Below are 17248 nucleotides of genomic sequence, written 5' to 3' on the forward strand. Positions count from 1 at the left end.
ATATATATTTTGGAGTAATGTCTGTATTTACTCCTTTCCTGGCTCTTCTGAATTTAATATATTGCTACTTAGATTATCATTGAATTACTATTTCTTACTTCTGCAAAAAATCTATAATGTGGGGAAAATGTAGATATTTCTTAAGTGTCCATATATATAATATAAAATTTAATTAGCAAATATAAAATATAAACACCTAATTATAAAAACAAAATATATAATATTTTAATAATATAAACTTATATATTCTAAATATTGTCAAATATTAAGATCAGAAACACTGATGTCAGGTATGATTTTATAGTTTATTTTTCAGTAAGTATATAGTCTTCACTTAACATTTAGAAATGTATAGAATATAGTAGTACCTTTGTCATAAATTATTTTAGGCCAACTAGTGTAAATAAGTGTACAACTAAAATTAAAAATTACTTAATATATGTATAGTTGTAGGAGTTTGGGATTTGCAGATACTAACTACTATCTATAAAACAGATAAACAAGGTCCTACTGTAGACCACAGGGAACTGTATTTAATATCTTGTAATAGCCTGTAATGAAAAAGAATATGAAAAGGAATATGCACATGTGTAACTGAATTACTATGCTGTACATCAGAAATTAACACATTGTAAATCGATTATACTTCAATAAAGAAAATTATATGTATAGTTGTATATAGGTAAATCAAAGACACTTAAATGGTTTGAACATATTTTTTCAAATCTAATTACTAAGTACTTCTGCTATTCTTAAAATTATATTATTGTTCCCTACCTTTGTTAACATTTTGTAGTTAACTATAGTATTAAAATTAATGTATGCATGTATTAAGGAATCTGCTTTATTTTTAATAACAATTTATTTTAATAATTTATTTAATAATAATTTATGTTTAAGGTTTAACCACTGACTTCTTTGTGAGTCTAACACTCCTTTTCTTCTTTGACCTGACATCTGGACAAGCCCTTGCTAATCTCCCTTTGGCACTGGTGAGAATTTTAAACTTCACAACTCTCCATCCCAACATAGAAGCGGTTCCTCAGTCACATCCTCTACCTCCCATAAAGACTCAATCCACCCCTGCTATTCAATCAGGCCAGCCCTGCTCTCCAGGTATCTGCTGTGTGAAGAATAAACTTGCTGTCAAATAACCTTAGTGTGTGGCATGTCATCAGCCTTGACATCTGCACTAAAACTGGCAGAAATCCACCTCATTTCTGCACAGAGACCTCAAAACACTGAGTATAGAAACAATTTGTCATTCTAGAATGTGAATTTCTGTTCTTAACCTGAATAAACATAAGATACTTTTTAAAAGAAACCAAAATCTCCCCAATTTAAAAATTTTCATTTATAACTATACAATTGTGTAATGTCAGTGGAACAAAATATAAAGATACTAGTAATTAAAGTGCAGCTAAATATAAGATTTAGGAAATTCTAACCCAAAGGCTGAGGTAAAATAGTACTCATTTTAAAAAAAACTATATATATTCAATAACTGTATAGAAAACCAGTTATAAATAGGTAAACAATCATATATTAACATACATGTACATATATGTATATATGTAAGTACATATTCATATACATACATATGTATATATACCCAAACTAAAACACTTGCAAGAGCAAAGAACCCTTAAAAATTATGCTGAGACAAGGGATATAAAGCAAAACTATTCAGTAAAACTTAATTTTGTGGTAATTTAGACAAATCAAAGATTCAGACTTACCCACAATACATGTAATTTCACCTAACCTAATTACTTAACCAATGATATTCTATGTGTCTAAAGTACTAGATTAAATGAATATACTTCTCACCTTAACTCTCTCTTCTTTCAGTTAATACTGTACACTATTAGATTTAATCTTCTTAAATTATACTTTGCATCTCTTTGCTCAAGGATCATTTTCCCCCCATAGGTTTTGAATTCCTCCATTAATCAAATTGAACTGCCCTCCACTTTTTGGTCTACCAATTTAAACTCCATCTGTAATTTACAATACTATTTAAATTCTAGTTTCTCAATAAGACCACTTCTGTCTATTTTCTATTGCAATTTCCACTAAATTCTCAAACATCTGGGTTTCCACTGAACATAAGCCATCCATCATGAAACCTGCCATTTCGGTATATATTGTATTGCCCTCTCTCTCTCTCTCTCTCTCTTCCCCTCCCTCCCTATCTCCCTCCTTCCTTTTTTCCTCACTTCCCTTATATATGTGAATCTCATCTCCCCAGACTCAATCTCTAATAAACACTTTTTATGTTCTTTCCCCTGAGGCTCAAAATGCAACAAGGAAACTTGTTTTATTAGAAACAAATTCAGACTTATAGAATACTAATGATAATAAAGGTAATGGCTAAATTTAATGAGCACTCACTAGGTACCAGACTCTTTACTAAGACATTTACAGGCATTATGTCATTGATTTTATTCAAAAGTCCACGGGGCGTTTATTGTGATAATCTTCCTTTAATTGGTGATAAATTTGAAGCTTAAGGAAAGTAAGCATTATCCCCCAAGATCACTCAGAGCATGTGATGCTAATTCAAATCGTATTAACACTTGGCTTCAAAGTCAGTGCTATCAAAATTTGCAGCATACTTGAGGATTACGTCAGTTAAGTCATATGTGAGGCATATGATGTGAAATTGGTAGCAAGTAGATATTTTTGTTTGTTTGATTTTTTAAAAAATGATTTAGTTGAGACTCAATTCAAGTATCATTTTACCAGACAGATGGAGTCAAATCTGAGTGTTGCTTCATTTTCCAAGCTATTTAGCATTCTTTTAGATTCAGTTTCAAAATATATTTGGTGTTTCTAAATTTCATTTTGTGTCATAATCTAATAAAGTTTAATAACTAGTCACATATATATGTTATCATACTATCAGAAGCAACTTAACACTGAAGAACGATTGTGGTACATAATCCACATTATATCATTCACCTCTATTATGTTTTGAAGGCATAACATTAAAATAGGTAGGAAATTAATATTGGAGACCATCAATTTTAATTGTTTAGACTATGTTAATGGCAATCACAGAAGATAAAAAACATTGATGTCATACTATAAGCACATGAGTAAACTACAGCACAGACAATAATGTACAAAAATAATCACAATGTTTCCTAAACTCTTACAATCAATGTGCTTTCAGAAGCATTGTGTCTTAACTGTATTAGCTCTTATTTCCCTTTTTTGTTCGTTTGTTTTGATCTAATATTTTGTGGAACTCAGTCTTTGAAACATTTGGTAAGAAATCAGTTGCGGTTTAACACCAGAGTGATTACTCTTCCTGAAAGAAAATACCTCTTATGATACTTATGCTAACTATACAATCGCCTGGGTAATCTAACTGTTAAAAAGCTGAAAATTATTTGTCTGTAGATGAATTAAAAAGATCACCTCATTCTTTGCATTGTTAAGTATTTCAATGCATATTTATTATTACAATCTCTAGTCCCTCATGCATTATTTAATTTCATTAGCGATAATAGGTAAATTGATACTCAGGACACTTTCTTTCCTTCCACTTCGGTCTCTATGCTGGCATAGAAGAACTTTAATCAGCTTATAATCAGATAAGCATTATGGAATACATTGTCCTTTGTTTTAGACTTAGAGGTCCCTTTCCAGCTTCTTTTCTGTAGTGAAAAGCCTAATGAGGAAAAGCCAATATTTTATACTTTCAGAAAAATCATTAAAATGTGCATATATTTTGAATTTCTCTCTTTGGCTTCTTCCATAAAATGTAATTACCATTTGGAAATTATTTATGAAAATTCAGGCAATTTATAATCTAGTTTTATTGATCAGGCCTGCTTAAGAGAGAAATGTCTTAGCTTTAAAGTTACACTCCTTATTGAGATAACAGAACTTTACTGCTAATTCAAGAGACAAATAGCAACAACTACAGAAACAAAACCAAAGAAAACCTAAGCTTTAAAGCTGCAGCTTATTCTACAGAGTCTCCAAGGAAAAAATAACATTAATCATGAAAAGAACAAATGGTTATATCAGACTAGAAATGTTTTAAATGGACAGTTACCGTATCTATAATTCTATTAAGTATCATCAAAATGATTACCAGAAATAAAATCATACTGTTATCTTTCAATATTTAGATATAATTTAGTATGACTTAGAAAATTGTTGCAAAATAGTTAAATATAATTGCAAGAAGATCTTTGAGGGTACCTGTACAATCTAGGAGTAGGAAAGTAATCCTTAGACATTAAAAAAACTGTGTGTCCACAAACATAGCTTATTTAATTCCAGTCATATAAATACAGTTTTGATTAAAAATTATAAAGCATGCATAAAGAGTTAACTATAGAAAAAATCTAAAATAGTTATTTAATCATATCAGAAATATAGGAGGCAAGGGATAATTGTCAGTCCTTCGCACTGATGCAAATTCCAATGGATAGCAGATATATAAAAATTCAAATTTTCATTTTGCTGTTGAAATGCTAAATTTACAAGTGTTTATAAAGCTATATTAAATTTAAATATGCCATGTATCTTTCAGCCAAGCAAATTTAACCACATAAAACTAAGTCCACTTTCATATATATGCATACATATGTATTCATATATTTTATGTACCTACATGTATGTATGGTAGATTATGTATTTTTACTGCAGAATTGTTCAGCGTGGCAGATAAGTGACTTGTTTAGCAATTGGCCCATTCACATCATGAATACTACAAAGCCTTTGTAAAAATGAAGTAAAGCTCTACCAGGTGGTATTGTAGAGTTTAAAAAGCTACAGGCAAAATAATACTCATATATAACCTTCTTTTGCACTAAATGACAAAAATACACGTGTGTGTGTGTATGTAATTTTAGGAGTATGGAGAAAAATATGGCAGTCCTTAAAAATAATATTAATATGAATTTCCTAAGTCTGATATGTAAAGAATTGGAAGAAAGAAAAATGAAAGGCTAATAAAAACTACTGTTGAAATATTATTATTATATGGAAATGTTTATAATTTTATGTATATACACATGTGTGCATTTGTATGCTTAAAGAAATGTAATAAAATAAAATAAATGCATTTTAAACAAATCATCAACATTACACTTGATAGCAATTCATGAAAAGCATTCCTCTAAATTCAGGAAATAAAGATATCATCTAACATTATAATTACTTCATATTGTCTGAATAGTCTATTCCATGGTTTTTCAATATCAGCACTATTACATTTTGAGTGCAATAATTCTTCGTTATCAGACTGCCCTGTGCATGGTAGGGTGTTTATCAGCATCCCTGGTCTCTCTCCAGTAAGATAAAAGTAACATCTCCCAGTGTAACAACCAAAAATGTTTCCCAAAGGTACCAGGTTTTCCCAGGTGAATGTGTCCTTGCAAAGAATCACTGGTATACAATGAAGGTTAGTATTAAGTAAAAATAAGACTTGGAGTTTACAAAAAGAGAAAAAAAGATCCTTTGCAGATCATTAGTGCTATATGTAGAGAAAACTTGATCAACTGTAATGTAACAGAGCTTCTATTAGTACAGATACATAATAAATAATAAAAATGATATTTTTATATTACATTAAAAATCAGGAAGGAAAATATAATGGAGAGATGATTCCTTTATCAATAATTTTTTTAAAAAGTATTCAGTGCTGTACATCTGACAACATGGTTAGAATAAAATACAGAGACATATTCTGTATTAGTAGGAAGACCCTTGAATTCGGCCCTGATCCCTTTCCTAGAGTAACTATATAAACAGCACTGATTCCATGGTTCTGGTCTCTCTGATGTGGGGTGAACTGACCAATATCCTGGCACAATTCCATAAGACTATGGAAGCAAGAGGATAAGAATCTACCTCTCTTATTTTTAAGATCTTATTGAGATATAAATTACATACCATAAAATTCACCTTTTAAAGTGTATAATTACATTGTTTACAGTATATTTATAGTTAAATACTCATCACCATCATCTAATTTTATCACATTTCATCACTCCAAAAGGTAACTGTCATTTCCTTTGACAGGAACTCCCAATCCACTTCCCATTCCTGCTTTCTACCACCAAGCATAGGCAACTATTAATCTACTTTCTCTACTGATTATGTTGTTTTTAACATTTCATATAAATGGTATCATAAAATATGTGACTAGCTTTTTCAATTAACATAATGATTTTAGGACAATCCAGATTGTAGTATGCATCAGTAACTCCATTCCTTTTTATTATCAATAATAATCTACTGTATGGCCGTACTATCTATTGCTTATCCATTTAACTGTTGAAAGACATTTGGCTTTTTCCCACTTTTTGGCTATTATGTAATGCCATTAGAAACACTCATGTAGAAGTTTTTGTGTGGATATATGTTTTCATTTCTCTTGAGTAAATACCCAGGTGTAGAATTGTTGTGTAATATGGTACCACTATATTGAACATTTTGAAGAAATGCTAACTTGCTTTCCAAAGTGGTTTCATTATTTTATATCCCCACCAGCAAATTATAAGGGTTCCAATTTCTTAATATCCTTGAATTTTTAACATTTGTCTTTTGATTATGGTCATTCTGGTGGAATCTCCATCAGATCTGGTGGGATTCCATAAAGTGGAATGTCCTTGTGGTGTTAATTGGCCCTTTCCTAATGACAATGATGTTGAACATTTTTTGTGCTTTTGATGAATTGCATATTCTTAGAGAAGGATCTATTAGATTCCTTGCTCATTTTCTAAATCAAGTTGTTTTTCATCTTGTTGCTGAGTTTTAAGGGTCTTTTATACATTGTGGACACAAGCCCTTTACCAGATATATGAGTTTCAATTTTTTCTAAGTTTTGGGATTGTCTTCTGTTGATGCTTTCTGGAGCACAAAAGTTGTTTGTTTTAAATTTTGATTCAATCTAGTTTATCGATCTCTATCCAATTACATGTACTTTTAGTATCAATCTAAGAAATCATAGCCTAACCCAAGTTCTCAAAGATTTATCCATCTTTCTCTCTCTCTACACATATACATGTGTACATATATATGAATTCTATACTTTCAGCTTTCATATTTAGTTCTACAATCTAATTTAAGTTACTTTTTGTGTACAATGTGAGGTAGTTGTACATATTCATTATTTTGTATGTGGATACACAGATTTCTCAGTATAATGTGCAGAAAAGACTACTTTTCCTGTGAAATTACCTTTGCCCTTATTTTAAAAATTAATAGACCATACTAAAGTTATGGTTTATTTCCAGACTCCCAAACCTATCCCATTGATCTAGGTGTCTATCCTAGTTCCAGACTGCCATGATTACTATAGGTGGATAGTAAGTTTTGCTACTGCAGTTAGTGCAAATGTTGTGAGTATCCATTAAAACTCCACATGAAACTAATCATCTTTGCATGAGCAATTCACCTCTCCAGTAAATTGTGTATAACAGTAAAACGTGATCTCTCCAAGTTCTTGCATACTTTTCATTGTGTTCAGAGCAATAACAGAAACCTTCAATAACACTATGGGACCCATTCAAAGTGCCACTAGTGATACTGGAAGTGCTCCCAAGAAGCAGAGGCAAGTTACAACATTACAGGACAAAGCTGAATTACTCTATATGTACCACAGGTTGAGGTCTGCAGCTGTAGTTGCCCACCATCTCACAATAAATTAATCCAGTATAAGGACAATTGGGGGGGAGAAAAAGGGAAATCTGTGAAGCCCTTGCTGCAGCTGCATCAGCAAGCATGGAAAGCTTGCACTTTTTTTGTGAAATACATACCTCTTCATTTCATACTGAAAATGTAGCTTTTATGAGGGTGCAGGATTAATATTTAAAAAAGGTATACCTGTGGACTCCAATATGACTTGAGAAAAAGCAAAGTCATTATATGACAACTTAAAGCCAAAGAAAGGTGCTGGATCTAAAGCTGGAGAATTTAATGCTAGCAAAGGACAGTTTGGTAATTTTAGAAAGACGTTTGGCTTGAAAAATGTCACGGTAACAGGAAAAGCAGCTTTTGTCGACCAAGTGGTAGCAGATGAGTTCCCAGATGTCATTAGGAATACCATTAAAAATAAACCCCACAAAGGACTTTCATTAGTAAGGCAAAGAAGTGAGCACCAGGATTTAAGGTGGAAAGGGAAAGGCTGATTCTACTGGTTTGTGCAAATGCAGTTGGGTTTATGCTCAGAAACGCTCTTATCTATAAATCTGCTAACCCCTGAGCCTTGAAGGGGAAAGATAAGCACCAGTTTCCAGTCCTTCGGTTGTACTACAACAAAAGGCCTGGAAAATGATAACCTTTTTATAGGTAGGTTCCATCAATGCTTTGTCCCTGAAGTCAGGAGGTACCTCAACAGTAAGGGACTGCCTTTTAAAGTTCTTTTCATATTGGACAATGTCCCTGGCCACCCAGAACCACCTGGGTTCAACATCAAAAGGCATTGAAGTGGTCTACTTGCCTCCAAACACAATGTCTCTAAATCAGCTTCTAGATGAGGGAGTCATAAGGACCTTTAATGCTCATTAAGCTCAGTACTTCATGGAAAAGATTTTCAACACTTTGGAAGAGAACTGCCATGGAAAGAACATCAAGAAAGTTGAAAAGGATTACACCATTGAAGATGACATCGTTGTTATAGAAAAAGCCATCAAAGCCATCAAGCCCACAACAATAAACTCATGCTGGAGAAAACCATGTCCAAATGTTGTACAGTTTGCTTTAGAAATCTCATCAGCTAAATATCCAATGTCATCAATCACAAACTTTTCCCCCCACAACACTGCAATACAGTTCAGCCAAGTTCTTTGCCCCTCATAACAAGTATTGTCTTTCCTTCAGTTTTCTACATGTTCCTCTCTTCTGTCTGATATCTCATCACAATCATCCTTCACATCCATATTTCTGGCACGTACCTCAATACTGTCCCAGTCTCTACCCACAATCCAGTCTCAAAGCCACTTCCACATGTCTAGATATTTGTTATGATAGTACTCCACTCTTGGCACCAAAAATTTGTCTCAGTTTTCTCAGGCTGCATAACAAATATCTCACACTGGGTGGCTTAAACACAGAGATTTATTGTCTCACAGTTCTGGAGGCTGGAAGTCTGAGATCAGGGTGCCAGTATGATTGGGTTCTAATGAGATCTCTTTTCCACTTTCAGAGGCTGCCTATTCACTATGTCCTCACATGGGGGAGAGAGAAAAAGAACCAATTCAAGCTCTCTGATGTATCTCATAAGGGTACTAATATCATCATGGGGGTCCCAAACTCATGGCTTCATCCAAATGTAATTATATTCCAAGGGCTCCATCTTCAAATACCAGCACATGGGTGGTTAGGGCCTCAACATATAAATGAGGGAGGAGATACAATTCAGTCTATAGTGCTTGACATGACAATGTCTTCCCCTAAATGACTTAATTACTTGTCAAGTTGCTTAATCTTCTTTTATCTCATATTTCATTCTTCCTTCTGTTCCCTGAATTGTATTTTGTTTTATGTGTCACTAATTACAAGCTTTTATCCATAATTTGTCTTGTTAGTAATAGCAAATTTAGAAGAAGATGCAGAAAATATATGCATGTGTCTTCCCTAGTCAAAATAGGTCAATGCAAATCAATGAATAAATAGTGTCCTAGAATATTTGAGGGTTTCACAACACAGAAACATATACATACCACCAAGCAGTTATAATTGAGGGAGGGAGATAGCACATACATACAAAATATGAGTAACTTAAGGGAGATTATTTTGTAAATGCTACAGGAAAGATATGAAGAAGTTGCTATGTAAGCATAGAGAAAGGAAATTTTAATTATGACTGGGAGAAACAAACAAAAAAAAGTAGTATGTAAATTGAACCTTCACATACCCTGATGAAAACTAATTCTGCTTCCTTTTTTCCCTCAGTCTCTGTACCTCCCTTTTTTCTCAATCAATACTTCCCTTTTCTTTCCAAGAACTCTTAGCTTCATTATTCTGCTTCTCTCTGCTTGGATCTCTGATTGTTATTCAGGCATGGTCCACACTTGCCCTGGTAACCAAACTTTGGACATCTTGGAGACCACATTTTAGCCTGACACACAGATCTGTAGGAACTGGAGGTGAAGATTGAAATTTTCCTTCAAAACAAGAGGGAATTCACGCTGGGAAAGACAGACGGAAGGCAGGAATAGGAATGATTCCCCAGCTAGAGGGGAAGAGGAAGTGGGCTAGAGGAAGTGTGCTTCAGTGTTTATGCAAAAATAGAGATTATCAATCCTCTTGGTGGCCTGCACCTCAGGTATGTGGCTGAGTCTAAGCAAAGTGTCTGAATCAAGAATCCTCAGGAGTCACACATTAAAATTAAAGAGCAGGAAACACAGAAACTGATTCTCCCCGGGAAATCACTTTCTTCATTGTCTATTTTAATTCCCTCATTATATGCATTATATAATTGACCTTTTCTCACTTTAAGATTTCTATAAAAAAGAAAATTACAGTGAACTTATAAAGGAAGAAAGATATTTTTAAAACATTTTTAGAATTAAAATACAATATACATTTTTTTCATCAGAGAATGTTATTATGTTCTAATACACTTCAGTGACCACACCACAATATTACAGGGTATTGGGAACTCAAAGAAGTTTAATGAAATATAAGCAGGGTCAAGAGAGAAATGTGTGAATTTGAAGTAAAAGGATAACAGAATAATCATATAATATAGGAGGCCAGTGTAAGTTTGCTCTAATAATACCCACAAAAGAACATGTGAAGGACAGAAGTTTAGAGAAAAAATATATCTTGCACATTTTAGGAATCATTACTACGTCAACTTCACATTGCAAAAAACAATAAAAATCTGACATAATTTCTGTTTTTTAAAGCTAGTTTTATCAATCTAAAAATATATGCATATCCACTATTAGAGAAGTATCATAGAACACTTGATTTTATTAAAAAAATACTAGTTACACGTGACCTTGAGTATTAAAATCTTTTGAGCTTACATATATCATTTGTGTAACTTAAAGATAAAATAAGTTAATGACATCCACTAGAGTACCCTTCTTTTCTAGTCAGTATTCTAACCCTTTCAAGGAGCTTTTTGTTAGTCACTGTTATATGATTCATCTTTCTCAACTGGATTGCTGCTAATGAACTCATTCCTGTTTCAAGAATCCTTCTATGCTTACTTGTGAAAAATGGATTCTTCATTTCTTTTCTGTTCCCCTGAAATCAAGAGAATGTTAAATTAATGGCTACTTACAGCAAGACAGTAAATTCCAGTGGTGATAAAATTATACACATACTAATGTTAGAGATCCACAATACATACTTCAAAGGTATTCCACATAGGTGAAAAATAAGAACAAGCATACATTAAACACCTACTAAATTATATTTGAGTAATGACTACACTAGAGTAATTATTTTACACACATATGATAAAAAGAAATGTAAGTTTTCTTTTTTCAGTGGGTTTTAAAACAAAAATAATACTCTAAATATGACAGAATTACAAATTTGATCCTAAAATTTATATGAAATGTATGTTGTTATGAAAATAGCCATAACATGAAAAATTAAAAAATATATATACCATAAAAATTATTGTTGGTTTTAACATTACAGTGGACCAATATAAATTAAATATTAATACTGAGGGAGAAAGTCTTCCATTTTCCTTAGTTATGTAGGCAATTAAAAAGCCTTGCCTGTACTTGAGTAGTCAAAAGTTGTGAGCTTGTAGAAATTAAACAACATACTCCTGAATAACCAATGGGTCAAAAAAGAAGTCAAAAGGAAAATAAAAAATATCTTTAAAAAATGAAAATGGAAGCACAGCATATCAATACCCATGGGATGCTGCAAACACAGTTCTAAGAGGAAAGTTTAGTTTGATAAATAACTATATTAAGAAAAAGAAAGATATCCAATAAACAACCCAATGTCCTTCTCTGTGTACTTGACAGAACTATCAAAGAAAAATGTAGAAGAGATACAGAACATTTAGACAATTATCAACCAACCTAACCTAGCAATATGTAAAGAACAATAAAACCAACAACTGCAGAATACATATTAATCTTAATTGCACATGGAACAGTCACCATTAAAGTGAAATGCACATGGAATACTCAACTTGATCAATAGTGAAATGTGTTTATTTTCTAAAAAAGAATTCTGCATGTATGTACACAGTAGGTTTATTCATAATAAACTACAACAATTAAAATGTCCATCAACTGGTGAATATAATAAATACATAAATAATAAATAAATAAATAAATAAATGGCAAATTCATATGAAAGAATGCTATTTAGCATACATGAGAATAAAATATTGATATAACAACAGAAATAAATCTGGAAAACATAATGCTGAAAGAAAGAAGTAAAATTTTAGGAAGTGAAGAAACTGTATTATTACATTTATAGCAATTTATAGAATAAATAAAACTAACCAATGTTGAAAGAAAGGAGAATATGAGAATTTCCTGAGTGAGATTTTCACTAGGAGGGCTATAAGGAAGCTTCTAGGATAATAGAAGTTTTCTATTTCTTGATAGGTGTGTTTGATTTACAATTCCACACATTCTGAAATACTAATTGCCCAATGCGTTTAAGATTTGTTCATTTCACTGTATGTAAATTTTACTTCAATGAAATATGTTTAGCATCTTGTCATATGAGGTATTTTAGCAGTAAAATCACTACATTGTTTTTGAATAAAAATACAAGTTAATAAAGAATACATTATGACAGATCAATACTTTATTACATTATATTAATATCTCTATAATATGTATTGGCTTACATATGGTATTTTATGCATGTTCCAAAATAGATACTGTGGATATTTGAAAACATAAATACTACACTAATGTAAAATATGTTCAAAGTATTTTCAAATTATATATTAATACTTTTCTAAGCTATCACAAATTCAGCTAAATCACGGAAAAAAGTTACCTTAACTTTTAATGCAAAACTCAGATAATACACCACAATCATTCTACAAAGTATTTTGGCAATTCTTTATAACAGAACCATTAATTTTTTTTAATTAAGATTTCTAAAATTAATTTAAAAATTTTTAATTGCTGGACTATGGCATCCTGAGAAATAATTACCTGTCCAACTGCAAAAACGAAGTGCACTATTACATTCACTTGGCTTTCTTTAGTCTTGCTTCGTATATTCCTATTCACTTGAACAATATTATTAAGTTCTGAAGTTGATTATATAGGTTGCTTTGTGAATAGGCACAAGCAGCATTTCAGACAGCTAAAAATAATGTTCTGTTTGGTTTTAAGTGAAATACTTACACCTATCATCTGCTTTGAAGAATATGCACTAAATATTAGAATTAAAATGTTCACCACTTTAAATCTGCTCTGGAAAAGTAAGAATTAGTTTGGCGACAGTTAACATTTTAGATATTATCTTTAAAGTAATATTTTTAATACTGTGCCTTTCCACTCACAAAACCAAAGTCCTTTACAGTGCTCTCAATCATTAATTATAAGTAGAACAACAATGATTTCTCTTTGTTTTCTTTTACAGTTTTAAGTAAAACAATATTACTATGGTAAAAACAATTTTTCTAACATATTATGTAATCTGAAGAAACACTGATGTACAGAAACTAATTTTCATATGTAATTAACAGAATCCTTCCTTAAGGGCAATGTTTTTGAAAATATACATTAACAACTATAAGATAAAATATAAATATTGGCTTTCTTATTGAGTATAATTTTGACATGCATAATTTTCATATTTTAATTAAATATTCCACTAAATTAATCTAACAATTAACACTGTGAATTATGAGACACACAGTAAGTGTATCATAATGAATGATGGAAAAAATTTTATAAAAATGAAATCTTATATACAGGCTTTTCTTCTCACACTGTTAGTTCTCAGCAAAATCATCACCATCTTTTTTATGCTCTCACATAAAAAATAGTAGTCTTTGGGTTTTGTTTGCATAGAAATAGTCTGATTGAGGCTAGGATTGCCCAAAGTAAAGGTGCTGGGAGGAAGGAGAGAATGAAAAGTGCCCACTGAACTGAGAAGGTATCTTGAGATCAAAAAAAGAGGCAGGCAACTCCATATAATCAATGGATCAATTTATTATAGGGTAACTTGCTCACAGGGCATTCGCAGTTGCGCTCTGCCTGGCTGAGGGGCCATTGGGACAAATGTACAGCTAACTTAGAGTATAGGGGTATGTGATCAGAAACAGGAAGAATATTCCTAAGTCAAGATTTATGAATGGGTAACTAGTCTTACGCATGCCAGGAAGGTCATCAGTGAAGGTCTTCTTCATTGTCTAGAGACTACCAGAGCATAGAGGCTACCTGGACCAAATGATCATTAAACATCTATTAACTACAAAGCCCTTAAAGACAGAGAAGAGATTTGCTCCACATTACAGCCCAAGGTAGGGTCAGTGGAAGGACAGGAGGAGCTGAAAGGGCTCAAGCGAGCATCAGTTAGGCTAACAGTCATACAGAAGGTGTAGGTTTGTTAGGGATCATCTACAAGTTGAAGTACAGGATACGTGGGGTTCTCCAATACTGACCATAAACAGGTTTGATGAAGACAAGCACAAGATCGAGTGCTCTGGGACATGGGTCCGTGACTCTGTCCAGCAATGTACTTTTACCCCATCCCTTCTACATACCTACCTCCTCCAACCTAATTACAAAGACATCAAGCTTTCTGGCACAGATTTAAGTTTTCTTCTTCTACCCACCTTTTGCCATTGTTACTTAAAATATATGACTAATTTGCAGCCAGAAAGCACAGAGTCAGGACTGAGAGATGTCAGCTTCCTGGTCTCAAAGTATACTTTGTTCACAGTAGAAGGAGACCCTGTAATGCCCGGCAATATTTACATTCTCCCGGTTTCTTTCTTTGCCTGCCAGCCTGCAACACTCTTCTGCCACCCTTCCACTTCCCTAGTAACTGACCATCTGTCACTTTATTCCTCTATTTACTGCCCCTGGACTTCAATCCTAAAAAATATATGAAGCATTAAGTCACAGATCTCCAAGTGGTAGACTGCTTGCCCATTAGGAAGTGGTGAGAATAGATTTTTTTAGGAGAAAGAAAACAGGGAATCACATAAGTGTTAGAAAGGTAATGTGAAAATGAGTCCTGGAATTCCCAGGTTAAAAGAGGGCCAAAGAGGATTAAACAGGATTAGGAACAAAACAAGGAATAAGAGTGCATCTCATGTTTCTTTTTGACTCATTAAAATAAAATTTTAAAAAAAGGAAAAACCAGATTACTTCTGGGAATGCACAAAGGAAATACGTTTTGTGTCAAATACAAGCCTAATTATCCTTAAAAATTGTCACCAACTGTGAATTACAGTAATTAACAAGGCATCAAATATTTTTGTCTCAAAATTTGGAAGATTTAAAAATACAAACATATTGGTAGCCAAATTAAGTGATGTAAACTGAAGGGTAAACAAGTAAAACAAACTAGATTACCTGTGGGGAGAGATTAGAAAGAACTGAAACCTTGATGTAATAAAGACAACCTCTTATGTGTTTTCATTATTACCCAGGGCCTTCCTTGATTTTATACTTGTCTGTAAGCAAAGTAGCAAGAACTCAATTCAGAAGAATTTAGCCTCCTGAATCGTTGCCAACAGATGTCCCTTTTAAGGAAGCACGGTAGTAAGTTCAGTCAATAGCATCATTGTTACTTCTTAAGAAATGGGAAAATGTCACTATGTGGAAGGCCCTTCCTTGTGTCTTCCTAGCTCTGGTGACTACCATCAATCACTGGTATTCTTTGGCCCACAGACAAATTGTTCCAATCACTGCCTCCATCATTACATGGCAGATCTCTCCAATGACCACAGTCATTAGGTCTCATGTTTCATCTATACTCTGTTTCCTTTTTGCTGAGCTATGAATATAGAAATGAGGACTCTTGTGTGTCTACTGATTATTCAATAACATTTGAAAAGTCTTATGGTTAGTAGATATTGCTATGTTATGAGTGACCTATTACTATTTTTCTTTCTGACACTCAATCACTTTGTGCTTTGAGTCTATTAGGGCAGAATTATAAGTGAGCATTTGGTCCAAACATCTCTTAGGCTGGCCCCAATGATGACAAGTTCTAAAAGGCTTTTCGCACTGGCATCCTTATAGTGAAAATTCTGCACTTGGGTCACTTCAAACTGTAGGAAAATTTTCCAAGCTTTTATCTTGCTTTGTTTGTGAAACTCTGATTCTAGGAGAAATTTGTCTAAATATCCTGTCTACTGGAAATTTAAAATTTGAGGGAACTGTAATTATAGATAGCCAATCATTAGTTTGGACCCAAAACACAAAGTAAACAAACAGCATGTATGACCAACCACTGCCAGATACATTTCAGGCCAACCCTTGCCACCTCTGGCCTGGACTTAGGTTTCCATAAATTTATATTATGTGTGTTTTTTTTAAAGCAGACTGATATCACTAAACATAATTTGGAATTATAGAAGTCACACTAGTCACATTAGTGAACTTTTGATACAAATGAAATTGTTTCAGAGGTGTCATGCAAGGGAAAAAAGAATCAGTAACTAGATCCAATGATTTACTTTATTTTTGTTATGAGGAAGCTTCCAAGAGAAATTCAGATTATAAAACTGCTTCTTTAAAACAAACAAACAAACAAACAAAAAACCCTTTAAAATCTCTTTCTTTAAGATACCTTCAAACCACACATTGAACCTGCTTTCATTCCACTATTCTTCTTCCCATTCAATGATCTCCCATTATCTCCCTTTCATAGCCCTCCTTTTGTACCATTTTCTCTCTGGTCAATCAGAAACCTCCAAAATCCAATGGCTTCTTAAAATTAAACTTGCTTGAATGCAGGGCAAGTCAGTTATGTTTGGTGTTAAGCCTAGTTTCAGCCAGAGAGAGGCATAGCTTAAAATTTTATAAAACCTATACAAGACAAGAAAGAATTCAGAGCACAGCAATCTGCAAAGGAGAGCTCAGAAAGACAAAATAATGACATTCTGCCACTGCATAGCAAAAATAAGACAATTATAGCAAGCACATTAATTCAACCACCAGAACTGTACACAATGTAGTAAATATATAAACACTGATACTAACTCAGTTTCCCAAAGTGGTACTTTGAGGTCATTTGCCAAGAATGTGGTAACTATATTCCAACAGATCACTTTTCACCTTCACTGTTACTAAAAGCTTAAGTAAAA

The sequence above is a fragment of the Camelus dromedarius genome, chromosome 1, assembly GCF_036321535.1.
Source record: "Camelus dromedarius isolate mCamDro1 chromosome 1, mCamDro1.pat, whole genome shotgun sequence".
NCBI lineage: Eukaryota > Metazoa > Chordata > Mammalia > Artiodactyla > Camelidae > Camelus > Camelus dromedarius.